This window comes from Ictidomys tridecemlineatus, unplaced genomic scaffold (assembly GCF_052094955.1).
Source record: "Ictidomys tridecemlineatus isolate mIctTri1 unplaced genomic scaffold, mIctTri1.hap1 Scaffold_202, whole genome shotgun sequence".
Classification (NCBI taxonomy): Eukaryota; Metazoa; Chordata; class Mammalia; order Rodentia; family Sciuridae; genus Ictidomys; species Ictidomys tridecemlineatus.
In genome coordinates, this window is record NW_027521730.1 from 329,664 (window position 1) to 342,038 (window position 12,375).

Consider the following 12,375-nt stretch of genomic DNA (forward strand, 5'->3'; position numbering starts at 1 on the left):
TGTCCAGCAGCAGCCAGCAGGAGCCCCAGGGAAAGCTGCTGCAGGGGCAGCAACCACAGTCCATCTCTCCAACTCTGGTGCCTCCCCTGAAGGCAGCAGTGGACAGACAGTGGGTGCCGCCGGACTTGGAGGGACACGGGTGTCCTGAAGACTGAGTCAGCCCCTGCCCTGCACCTCACAGCATCAGTCTCAACCCTCTTCATCCCCTGCAAGTATGTTTGTGGCAGGTGCTGGTCTGATCCACTTCCCTCTTCCTTCTTAGAAGGCCTCTGGATTTTGTTTATAAAACATTGATCAGAGCAGGAGTAAAGAGGATGCAACACAGATGGGAACACCCAGGGGCCTACCAGAAGCAGTTGTGGAGGGCACTGGCAAAGCCTTGACCTAGGCCTCTTCTCTCTGCACCACCTGACCGACAGCAGGAAGCCCCTTGTCCTGAGCTCCCTCAGCCCTGCTCAGGTGGACATTGGCCAGTAGCTCAAGCCTTTCAGGAGGACAAAGGCCCAAATAAAATCTTTGAAGTGTCCCCCAAATTGCTTGACTGAGATGTCTCTTGAGTAGCTGCCCAGTGGAGGGGAGGGGTCTCTGGCAGCACAGAGGATCAACTGACATGTTTGCTGCTCATTTTTGGCTGGGGAACTGTTTGGAAATTCATCATGGTTTCCATCAGGGAGTCTCAGAAGTGGTGGAATATGGTTGTATTTGGTCATATTTCCCTGGCTGGCCACTAAATGTTAAAGTGACTGCTACCACCAGAATGGCCCAGGGTGAGCTCTCTAGCTGTGGCCACAGTGGCCTTATTGGATGTCCTCCCACCACAGAGCTTTGGTCTCTGCTGCTCCAGCCCCTAGCAGGGCAGGACCTCGGGCTCCAAGGACCATGCAGGCCCCATCTGCTGAGCACATGTGTTCTCCTGAGCAGTTGGCAGGAGCTGTGTGTCTCCAAGTCAGCTTTCATGTTTGGGAAAGGGAGAGGATAGGGCCAAATTTGCTCTACTTTTGATGTCATTAAGGTTGTCATCTGCATAGGTTTTTAAAACATATATAACATAATAACTGGATTAATACCAGTACGTTGAAAGATAAAGTAATAACCAAACATATCCGTTAAATGTTTTCAAGTATTTGTAGTGAAAACATAATTGTAATAGAAAACAAGTGCACTAAAGAGGGAAAAATTATTTTTATACCTCAAGCAAAACACATACATACACACAAAAATAAAAGGCTTAAGGTCCCCCCTCAAGAACATCTGGTTTACAGTACACTAAAAGCAAATTTGGATTAACCTAGAAATTAAATGTGTGTCGTATACAAACCATTGATTAAACTATATTAAAATCTATAGACCTCATGGAAAGGTATAATATTCTTTGCTGCATACAGATTTTTATAAGAATAAAGGATGTGGACAAAACTGTTTCTGTGAACTCTGTGTCAAAAAGCTAGCAGAAGTTCATATGACTTAAATGTCCTTGATCTGCCTCCTGTCTACCTGCCCTGGTAGAGACGGGTCCTGAGAGTGGGGTGGTGAGGTGGATTCAGGGTTTCCTTGCAGTTCTGTTCTTTGATGTTTCCCCTTTGTGCAGGATCCTCATTCTGCATCCAGTAGTAAACTATTCCGTGCAGTATCATTCAATCCTGGGATGAGAACCTTGTTTCTCCTCCTACCCACACAGTGCCCCCTGAACTCAGAACCACGGGTCAGCGTGGAGCTCCTGATTCTGCAGCCAATGAATCCAAGCCCCAGCCACTGTGGGCTGGAGCTGCCCCTCTCGCAGGAAGGCCAGGGAGCATGGAGCCTAAAGGCAGGAAGTGCTGTGGGGGAGGCCTCCTCTTAGCTCCTTGCCTGAGTGAGACCAGGGGAGAAGATGGCCCTTGGGAAAGCCAGGTAAGAGCAGGTTCTGGAGTGACACCCTCCTGAGAGTCCAGTTCACATGCCTTGCTCTTCTCACTGAGCTCAGAAGACCCAAATTAGCACCCTTTGGCCCCACCTGCCACAAACCTTGCTTCTTATCATGCTGACTTGCATGTGGACTTGCAGGGACTGGAAAGTCCGAGTAGGCCAAGGACCCTGTGGGGAGCCTGCACTAGGGCCCTTTGGACCAGGACCTGGGTGAAGGAGCCCTGTGTCCGGAGCACACTGAGGGCCTGTCACTCCTGCCACACGGCATTCCAGCTCTCCCTGACAAGGGCAGTGTGCTGAAAATGGATGGGGTGTAATTATTATTTTTTTTAATTCCAGAAAATTTGCTTGATGTTCATAAATAATCTATTCGATCACTTTAGCAAAAGGGAAATGTTAAAATAATGGAAAATACTGTTCACCTAGACTTGTCCGCAGTCTTTAAATCATTCTCCACTCCATCCCTCTTGCTGACATTTGGAGATGATTTTAATTAAGGGCCCTTGACAAGGCACCATAGTCATTTAAAATTACCGGCTCAGGAAAATCTTTATAAAGGTGGCTTTAAAGAGTTCAGAAATCCCAATAGTTCCCTGTATCAAGAGGGTGCACTATAAAATTGTAAATGAGCACACTCGCGCAAGAGGTGATAAAGTGCTGTTGTTTTTCTGGCTTGACATTTCATGGATTCTGAGTGGGCCCGGCTTAGTGGCACGACATAAATCACCAGGCAGACCTGGATATTGTAAAACTTGAACACAGGAGCATCTCAGAGGCTGTGGTGTGAATCATGATCGGTGAGTATGGACGGCTGCTCACGTGATTGCCAGAGCGTGAGAAGGTAGTCTTTGTTGTCGGTGAGCCCAGAAACTCACTGTCAGGATGGTGGGAACAGCCACGTGGAACCGGAGTCATTGTCAATAGTGACGGCTGTTCCTAAGGTGAGAAGCATCTCCATTAGCCCTGTAAGTCCAAAAGCATAAGCAGCACTCCTCCACCACGAGGAGACAATTCCTTCCTATCTGGAGCTACCCGCTGGTTCTAACCCATGTGCCTTCCCCCAGATGCCACACTGTCCTTCTCTGCCCTGAACCTGGGGGCTTCACTGTGCCACCTGTGCCCCCCATACCAGGAGACAGCACCCTGAAGGCAGAGCCTCCTTCCCAGAGGCACCACATCTCCCCAGGTGCCCTGGAAGCCCAAAGCCATGACTTTGACAGCTTTTATGGAAGGACTGGATTGCTCTGCAGTGAACACATCGGCTCACTGGACATAGGACAAAATGGCAGCAAGGCACGGCCACAGCCGGATGGATTCTTACCTCAGACCTGTAAGAAACCTGTATAAGCAGTTAATTTATGAAATGCAAATGCCCAAATCATTACCCAGCTCAAATTCCTTTTGCAAAACCATTAAATCTAAATTCATATGACATAATTCACTGATTCAAAAATTAATCGTATACTAATTGGTTTGAATGCAGAATCTCCCCTCTAAATGAACAGTTGATCCGGGGGCTGTGTGATGACCTTCTTGACACTGGGCCCTTCTCTCAAGCACCTTAGTTCACGTGCTTCCATTCCAACATCCAAAGCCCACTTGATGAGCGCACAGGGACACGCACAGTCTTATACCTTGGAGGCAGGGAGACGAAAGACACAGGGACTTCAAGAAATGCAACTGATTTTCACTTTTCTAAACTAATCATTTAATAGTTACTTTTGTTGCATTCAGTTTTCAAATTATTAAGAATTTATTAATTTACTGTTTTTGAGGAAATTAACTTGGTGTCTGTTAAATAGATCACAAGCTTGAAGACTCTTTCAGGAGACAGGAGATATTGTAAACTTTGGGTCTCCTGAGTTTGGTGAGGGCTAGAAATGACCTGGTAAAGGTGTGGGCTCCTCTGACCTACAAATCCCAGTGAGGCAGGCAGCGCTGGGTTCCCACCCCAATCTGTGCTTGAGAGTGTGGACAGCAAGAGGCGCTCTGCCCTGGAGAGATGGCAGGAGGCGCGGGGCGGCACAGCCCCTGCCAGCCCCAGAGCCCCCAGCCTCCCCCTACGAGCTCTTGCTGACCACATGAGGCCACCTGCAGGCCTCGGTCCCTCGAATGCCACACAAGAGGGCTTTGTTATGGCCGATATCATTCATGTGGCACATCCAGGAATTCAGACCTTGCAAGGAGTGCAACATGGATTGGCTTGTCTAGAAAGAGGGGAGGACTGGGTGGCAAGAGGCACTGGGGGACATCTTTCCAGAGAGCTAGGCCTGCAGAGGCAGAGATGTTCTCCAGGGACTGTAGACATCACCACAACATTGCCCTGGCCTCTGAGTTCCCCTTCAGTAGCTCTGAAAATGCCCCAGCACTCAGGGCCTTGGGCAGCCTGTCCATCCCGTGAGCTGTCTTCATATTCCTCAAACTGCATGCCAATACATCCCCAGGGACCGGGAGGTGTGGATTCATTTCAAGGCCTGAGGCTCCATTCTGTCTCTCTGGTTATATTTGTGGCCCAGGAAACATTTTATAGCTCAAGGAATCATAAAGCTTCAAGGCACTTGGGAAATCCCTCATTTCCCAAAGATCTCAGACACTGGCCCAAGTGCACAGCCAGTGAGGGCCTGTGAGGACCAGGGCTGGGGTGCCTCCCCTGGGGCAGCTTCTGCCTGATACTGCCCATAGACTGCACACAGCTCCACAGTCAAAACAGGAGCATCCTCTGCCTTTGCATTGTTAAAAGGTAGTGTAAAGAAGAGGCCTCCAGGACTCAGAAGCCATTAATGCCTCCAATAGGCGCACATCCAGGACTATTAGACGTGTACTGGGACGGCACAGTGTCTGATGCAGTTCCTGTGCTTGCCTTTGGGCAAACAAGCTGCTTAATGTCCCCGAATCTCCAACAGGCATCCTACATTGTCCCACAGGGAGCAATGCGCTGATTTTCAGCTTTGCAATGAATTCCTCCAAATATGGCTTAGTGTCAAAGAAAATTCCTACTTTTTTTTTTTTGAGAGAGACACATGATACTATAAGAATTCAGAAACAAAAGAATCCCTGCACACGGCCTGCCATTGGTCTGTTTGGCAGAATTGTGGCATGATTCTTTCCTGTGCTCTTAACTGATGTACACCTGGGGGGAATGGACAGGGACTGGCTCCCTTGCGGGAGCCCAGCGTGCTCCCAATCATGCCTTGTCCTCCTCATCCACAGGAGGCCTGTGGGCACCACATGGGGCCTCAGAGGGTCTGACATTTTCCAAATACACACCTGCATGGAAACCCTGTTGCTGATTCATGGCTCGGTTGCACTTCTATCATGGTGGGCTCATCTGGGGTGGAACACAGAGTGCTGTCTGACAGCTGTGTGTTTGACCCAGCAGTTATCACCATGTAAAAGGCGTCAGCTGGAGAGGGCCGTGACACTCGGGAAGAGGGGCTATCTCAACACAAAACACCCACCAAAGGCTGGGAAGCTTCCTGGGCGACCGCTCAAGAGGTGCCACTCAGCATCTCCGCCTGGAACCCTGTGCCTCTGCCCACAGAGCATTTCCTCATGACCTCCAGAAACAGGGTCTGAACACACAGATGTGTTGCTAGTGATGAGAATCTTATAAAGTAATTACAGATTCAGGCAGAACAGGATACACCCAATGAACAGATATGATGCTCTCACTTGAAAATGATGAATGGTTAATATTTTAAAGGGACAGAATAATTTGCTCGTGGTGTGGTCCCTAGTGAAACTGAATAATATGTATTTGATAATGCCTTTTACAATTTGCCTTGACTACAATAAGCGTGTTTTGACAGCTAAAGCTAACCTAGACTAGAAGCCAGTTCTTTGGGTGAATTATAGTCTTAGATTGGCTCATGACTCTCCACCATTGATTTCAAAAGTTTTCTTTTTTTCCAGAGTGGTCCAGGGCTCAATTTCCAGATTCCCTGTTGGCCACTGGTAAGAATCAGGCAGGGTGCTCATGGCTGTGGGGAAGCGACCTGATGACACTAGGCATTTGGTTGTGCTTTACGCGGCTCCAGAGAAGGCATGGAGTGAAGGGCTGCAGCGAGAGCCTTCCACACCCAAGAAACAGACACACGGAGGAGGAAACTACCCCCTGGCCAGGGCAGATCAACCCTAGGCAGTCTGACTTTCGCTTGGTGCCCACTCTCCCAGGCTGCTGGAACCATATCACAGTGCAGAAAGAGAGAAGTTTTTCCTTCAGCAGTGGGGTTTTTTAGAAAAATCAGAGTTCTACACTTGGAGCCAGATGTGATGGAGTGAATGTTTGAAAAATGTGCAGCGTGCTTAAGAGACTTCCTCAACGGCACCGACTTCATCCATCACATGGTTTGTTGGGCAACAATCGGTCCAGATACATCAGGTGCTACAAATACTGTCATAAAATTAGTTAATTCAGGTGTCCTGGGCACCCACTTCTCGGTGTCCTTTGCTGGGCGGTTTTGATGGCTTTTCTCCACGCTGTGATGATTTGCTGCTGCACTGTGATGTTTATGGGCTCCATAAAGGGAAGGTTCTAAAAATATTATAGGCACTGAGAAAGGAAATATCACCTTTTCTTCAGGAGAAGGAACAAAACAGACCAAACATTTTTGGAATTTCTTGCCTGCCATGAAGAAGTGATGGTTCCCCATTGACATCCTCAGTTGTTTTATATCCTCCACAAAAGTCTTCAAGAGGTAGAATAAAAATTTCCAGATATAAGACAGACTCTGCTCTGCTCATCCAGGGCCTGCTGCAGCTTGTTGGGAAAGTTTCATGAAGAATCGCTCCTTCAGGACACAGTGTGAGTGTGCCTGCTGGGAATTCACCACTGTCCCTGCACATGTCCCTCCTTTACAGCACCTCTTCATTTTTAAGCTATCCTTTTAAATCCTGAAAAATGATTTAGGAATTGCATAAAAGTGTTGCTTAAACTTCCGTTTGTCCTCGTTGTCCAGACTGTGGAATCTGGGTGGGGATTCGAGGTTGCGGATCCTCACGTGGACATTCCCCAACCCACCAAAGCACAACACTCACCTTTACTTTGGAAAAGGACTTGAAAACTCCCGTGTTAGAACCCACTATAGGAAACAAAGGAACCAACAAGAAAATTCAGAAGGTGATCAGGGCCGGCCTCCGGCTTTGGGTACTTTTAAGGGAGTTTTGAGATTGAACTTCACCCTCCTTTCTCCAGTTAGCTCATCTCCCGATACTGGGGTGTCACGAAGGTCGGCAGGAAAGACCCTCCTCACATCTGGCAAAAGGGTCTCCAGGCTGCAGGGCTCTTCCGCACATCGTCTGCTCTGCTCCAGGACAGCACCCTAAAGCCCTTGGGGCTCTAGTCACTGCTCCAGGTGCCTGGGGCAGGACAAGAGCTGTCCTGGAGCATGCGCACACTTGTCCACTGGGGCTCATCACTGGAGCTGGCACCATCCCGCCCCGCGGCATGTGTCCATGGCCGGACTGTGTGCGCCTGTGGGTGGGGACATGTGGGGGGGCTGTTCCATCCTCTCAATTTTGCTGTGAACCTAAAACCATTCTAAAAATGGTTGATGTTTTAAAAATACTGACTGGAGGAGAGAGGAGGGGAGGGAAGAGCCGCGATGGAGGATGCGGAGGTGAGGGAGCACAGGCTGGACTGCCGCAGGGAGCAGAACAGACAGAGCTGGCTCAGCGTGGGGTCCCCGGCCAGGCTGGTGCGAAGCCGGGAGTGGGAGCTGGCCTTGACCAGGGCCAGAGTCCATTCAGAAAGTGAGAAGAAACTCCCTGGGGGCACCTAGAGTGTCTATGTGGAGTGGCCCGCAGGAGGGGTGTGGACGCCAGGAGACCCGAGGCGAGAGCGTGCCCCCAGGCGGTCAGTCACACAGGACTCCTGGACTTTCTACAGCCCCTTCTCAGGGCTGCTGCGACCGTTTAACAACAGAAAATCGTTCTCTCAATTCTGGAAAAGTCCAAAGTTGAGCTGTTTAAAATAAGGGCTGATCCATCCTGGGATTCTGTGGGACTGTCTGTGCCTTTCCGCTAGTGTGCCCTGATGCTGCAGATGTATGAAAGAGTGTGGGCGAGTCATCCCGCGGCCATCTAAGGGACGTGCCTCCGTGTGATAGGGGTCCTCCCACACCCGAAGGTGAGGAGCATCCAGGGGGTGTTTCTGAAGGAGCGGGGCTGGACTGGCTGTGGCAGGTGTGCGAAGAGCGCTCTACTGGTGGCTGTGCAGCGCGGGTGGCCCTGCCTCTCGCCCATCCCCGCGCCCTGCCTCGGCTCCCTTCTTCAGCCAGGTGATGCCTGCAGGAGCCCAGCCGGGCGCAGTGCACCCTCAGAGAGGAGGCAGCCCGCTCGCCTGGACAACTATTCCCAGCTCAGGTTGCAGGGAGGCATCGCTGACTCCCTCCTCAGGACCTGCGGGCGCCATCCAGCCTCACCCCGCCTCCAGGACCTCAGGGCCTCTACTGCCTCCCGCAGAGCCCGCACCTGCCTCGGACTGGGCAGAGCCACTGGTGGACACCCCTGCCCAGGGCCCTTCCCGGTTGTTGCAGCATGTAATCTCCGAGAATGCCCTAATTTCTCTCCTGGCCTAAGCCTGTCATCAGGACTGAGACAGGCTTATCCCTCTGCACAGAGGAGGTTAGCCGATCACGCTGGAGTCAAAGGGGATTATGATGCTTATGATGTAATACACTGAGTCAAATTAAGTGCGTGTGTTTGTACATCAGAGGATCCTGTTGCTGGGCTTCAGTGTCTTCCACTGGGTCTAAAAAATTGCCAATAAAACACAAGTGAACGGAGAAAAACCCTCCAGCAGAGAACAAGAACAAAGTAAGGATTTTTTTTTTCCTTGTCTGTTCAACCTAGTAAATGGAATTCTTAGTTCCACGGGTGCCTCTCATTTTTAATATCAAGTGGGGATAGAGCACAGGAGAGCTCTGTTCTGAATGGTCGGTTCTGGCTTCTGTCTAATGGACTCCAGCTCCATCAGGTCTATATATAGCACTCACAGAGAGAGCCTGGGGATGTGGGAACTTCTGGGACCACAGAAATAGCATTTCATCCTAGGCTGCTTCCAACTTCCTCTCTGCTCACAGCCACTTCTGGCTCCGTGCTCTCCCCTGCAGAGGGTGGGCAAGGGAAAATCAGTGCCTTTCTTTGAAGATTCTTTTGAGAATTCCCCAGGAAATGCCAACAGGCAAGAAAGAGAGTCTCCCGAGGTCTTCAGTGGACTCTGCTTGGCACAGATGGAAATAGACAAGATCTCCTCTAGGGCACTTTCCAGTAAATCCCACGTCTGTGCTCTTTCACATGTGAGTAGACAGGTGTGTGCCCAGACGTGCTCCCTGGCCTCCTGATGCTGTCTCCTTATACAGCCTTCAGCGGTGCAGGACAAGTCACTGCTCAGAGAGCCAAGGGCCTCCTGCCTCCTCGCCTCCAGGTGCTCAGTCCATAGAGTCTCCAGGATGACACAGGGAAGCAGAGCAGGAGTTCTCTGCTGCAGTAGATGGCCCTGTTTCATGTGGAAGATGAATTCTTACAAGGAGTGGCAGAAGTTTCCTCTTGCATCTGAAACTGCCTTGGAAATAAATAGAGGTGTTGATTCGGGGGAAAATACGTGAAACAGAAAACTTAATCATAACTCCTGGTTTCCATTTGACATGTAGAAAACTAGAAAGAGAATTATTCTTACCTCTCCAACACCATCGACCCAGGTGAAAGACATGTAAATCCACAAGTTTTATGTAAGGCCATCAACAACTCAAAATGCGAGGAAGGACAGGTATCTTCAGGAAACACAGACATCATCACTTGCTTGTGGGGCGGATGGCACCATACACCAGCCAAAGGAGTCAGTGACACGCCTGCTGAGCAGCTGCAGTCTCAGGCTGGCCGTGGGACCCAGGAGCCGGGGTTCCCCGCACATGGGAATCAGCATCTGCTCTTGGGCTCTCCTCCCCACACTTCACTGGGTGCTCATGAAGCAGAGTGGGGCCAGCAGGGTCCTGAGAAGAGTGGATCTGGGAACACAGCATCCTCTTTGGGAACACCCATCCCTGCTAAGAAACAAGGCCACCACACACAGGACCACCACCACCATTCCCTTGGGAACCAGCCAGAACCCACTGCAGACGGGGAGAGGAGACCCAGAAAGACCTGCCCCTGTCCAGACAAAACCCGCAGCCATCAGTCCATACTGTAGCAGACGCAGGAGTGGGACGCAGGAAAGCAGCAGAGGCTGAGGGGGGCCGCGGGGCCTGCGTGTGGTGAGTCTGCGCTGTGGGCAGGCAGTGGTGTGGGGCTGGAGGGTGCATGTCATCAGTCAGAGATGTATACAGTAAGCACCAGAGAAGAGGACCATGCCGTGACGCCCAGCATCACCACCAACAGGACTTAGCACGGTTTGGAACAGCCCAGCCGAGCGGCACAACACACGTCCTCCTCGGTCAGGCAGACATTCAACAGGAGGACCCGCTCTGTTCTACAACACAAATCCGAATAAATTTAAGAGGATTTAAAGCATATGAAGTATGTTCTTTGACCACAATGTAATTAAATTATCAGGCTAAAAAAAAACACCAAAATGTTTGAAAGTTAAATAAGGCACTTCTAAATAACCCATGGGCCAAAGAAAATAGACATAATATGAAAATAAAAACACTAAAAACCTGGGGGATGCTAATAGATTACTGAGGAAGAAATAGACACAACAGTCACTTGTATTACAAAATAAGAAACGTCCCAGACCAGCAGTCCCAGAGTCTGCTTCAAGAAGTTTGAAAAAGTGAGCAAACAAAATATGGAAATAATAAAGATCACCATGAAAAGAATAAAATGGAAAAAAAAAAAAACAGTAAAGCCAATCGAGGAGACCAAATGTCGTCTCTTTGCAAAGATCACCAAAAAATAATTAAAGTTAGTTAAATCACTAGGTGGATTGATGGAAAATAGAAAGCCACAAGTTACAATAACTGAAATAACCGAAGTACATTACCCCCGATTCCCTGTGTGCCAAATGGAATACAATCTGTGCCAGGACAGTGGGCACCGTGACCAGAGGGGGCTTTCAAGATGCCACAGACTGCAGGGAAAAGGAGACTGGGCATCTCGGACATTCCTATAGCCATCCACACAACAGAAGGACAGTTTATGGCCACCTCACAAAGACATTCCAGATCCAGATGACCCCACTGATGAATTCTGTTGAATATTTAAGGAGTGGGAAAATGCCAGTTTTAGACAAATCCACCCAGAAAATCAAAGAAGAAGGGATATATTTGTATTCATTCTACGAATCCAGCACTACACCGATACTAAAATCAAACAAAACCAATACAAAAAAAGAATACAGTGGACCAATATTCCTCATTGATACAGATGTAAAAACTCCTAACAAAATCCTAGCAAATGGAATCCAGCAATATCTGATCGTGGATACTCTAGGGCAGCCAACTGGGTTTTATTCCAAGAATGTAAGTTTGGTGTAACATTCTGAAATGAATCATAATTCACCACATTGACCGATTAAGAAGGAAAAACTACGAGGTCATCATTACCGAATTAGAAATATTATCTGACAGAATCGGGTATGACCTACAATCCTCAGCCAAGTGGAAACAAAAGGGAACTTCCTCCACCTCATCCCTGGGGGGATAAGCCCATAGCAGGCCTTGGACATGACGGGGAGCCCGCCTGTGGGCATGTGCTGGCCCAGGCCTGGCCACAGCCTCGGTCCCCAGTGGACCGTACCTCAGGTTCTGAGGTCTGTGGCCATCCCACTGCACAGCTGCATGTGTGTGGGGGAAGGCATGCAGCCAGCCAGCTTTTGCTGATAGATGACCAACACGTGGGTGTTCCACACCTAGAAGGATAGACACCACGGGATTGGATTTTATACGGATTATAGGACAATTTGTGTGTCAAAACCATGTTTATAAGCAGAGAACCTGTCTTCAGAGAAGCAGAATGAACATGAGCCTTGCATGTCACCACCAATGGAACAGAGCCCTCCTGACATGCGGGTCCCTCGTGAGTGGAGAGGCATCGGCTAGATCTCAGACGACATCTCTGAGGACAGTAGTACCGTCCTCACTAAAGTCTCAGGTTTCATTTATTAAAGTGGGATAAAGACACCAACAGGGCTCCTACTTAAGGAAATCCAAATATGTAGGTCTAAATTTTAAAGGCTAATAAATCAGCGTTTTGTATTATACAGCATTAAATTTGTATTATAGCATTTTATAGCCATTCTGCACCATGGACAGCAGGAGGCAGGTGCTGTCCAGGGGCCTCCCCACCACGGACAGCAGGAGGGAGGTGCCAGAGCCAAGGTGGAGTCTCCAACCATCTCCCGCATGGCAGGGGCAGACAGCAAAGGTAATACAATCTAGAAACCAAATCCTGCCCAGTCGGTTTGGGTCAGGATCATTTTATGAAAGTGTTTAACTCACGGCTCAGCTTCCAGAACGAGCCTGCCAGGTGTGA